The sequence below is a fragment of the Terrapene carolina genome, unplaced genomic scaffold (genome assembly GCF_002925995.2).
Source record: "Terrapene carolina triunguis isolate 2854851 unplaced genomic scaffold, T_m_triunguis-2.0 Scaffold6183, whole genome shotgun sequence".
NCBI lineage: Eukaryota > Metazoa > Chordata > Testudines > Emydidae > Terrapene > Terrapene triunguis.
The window spans coordinates 1-1,252 of record NW_020670534.1 but is presented as its reverse complement, the minus strand read 5'-3'; the positions used below and the strand labels follow the sequence as shown (position 1 = coordinate 1,252).

Below are 1,252 nucleotides of genomic sequence, written 5' to 3'. Positions count from 1 at the left end.
TCTGACCCCAGCAACAGGGAACCTATTGGAGCAGACCCAACACTACCGTCCCCACTCAATTCCAGAAGCTTCTGGATGTGGAGTGCTTAATCTGCCTAGCAACAGTGACCCAGAGCCCACGGCTCAGCTCCCCCATGGCTGTCCCACTCCGCGCACTGCTCTGCCCGGCCCGGGCCCCAGCCCGCCTGCTGCTGCGAGCCCCGGCTTAGCTCTGCTCGGCAGGCACTCAGTTCCAGTACCTCGTGGTGGAGAAGCAGGGGGCGAAGCGTGATCCAGCTGAACCACCCCAAGGCCTTGAATGCCCTCTGCGATGGCCTGATGAACGAGATGAACCAGGCCCTGGACTCCTTCGAGAAGGACCCACACGTGGGAGCCATCGTCATCACCGGCAGCGAGAAAGCCTTCGCAGCTGGAGCGGATATAAAGGAGATGCAGACCAGAACCTTCCAGGAATGTTACGGTGGCAATTTTCTTGCACACTGGAACACAGTTTCTCTGGTCAGGAAGCCGGTCATAGCAGCTGTGAATGGATATGCTCTGGGCGGTGGCTGTGAGCTGGCCATGATGTGTGATCTGATATCTATGCTGGCGAGAAAGCGCAGTTTGGGCAACCTGATATCTTGTTGGGAACGATTCTAGGAGATGGCAGGACTCAGAGACTCATGAGAGCAGTGGGCAAGTCCCTGGCGATGGAAATGGTCCTCACAGGAGACAGGATCTCTGCTCAGGAAGCCAAAAAAGCAGGCCTGGTCAGCAAAATCTACCCCATGAAGAAACGGCTAGAAGAAGCCATCAGCTGTGGGGAGAAGGTTGCAGGGAATTCTCAGCTTGTAACAGCAATGGCCAAGGAAGCTGTCAATGCAGCCTTTGAGATGACGCTGACCGAGGGGGATAAAATGGAGAAGAGGCTCTCCCGCGCCACCTTTGCTACGGATGACCAGAAGGAAGGGATGGCAACCTTTGTGGAGAAGAGAAAGGCAAACTTCACAGACCACTGAATGCCAGCGTGCCTTGTCCTTTTGGAGGTGCTGAGACGGAGCCCCTGCCTTGATCCCCTTGCAGTGTGGGACTGACAAATAACCATTGCGGCAGGTTGCGCCCGGCAGTAACCAATACGGGTGCCAAATCCTGTGCCACTGTCCTGGGAGGAAAGGTCCTTTGATTCACAAACACTGCATGACATGGGGTGTTGGGGAAGGAGCTGCTGTAGACTAGCCTAACTGTTTGGGCCCTTCCACATAATGAGGTGATG

At 55.8% G+C, this 1,252-nt stretch overlaps 1 pseudogene; it reads left to right on the top strand.

Annotated features, from left to right (window-relative positions):
* The first annotated feature begins 134 nt into the window (after positions 1 to 134).
* Positions 135 to 998, top strand: LOC112120983 (annotated as a pseudogene).
* The last annotated feature ends 254 nt before the right edge of the window (positions 999 to 1,252 follow it).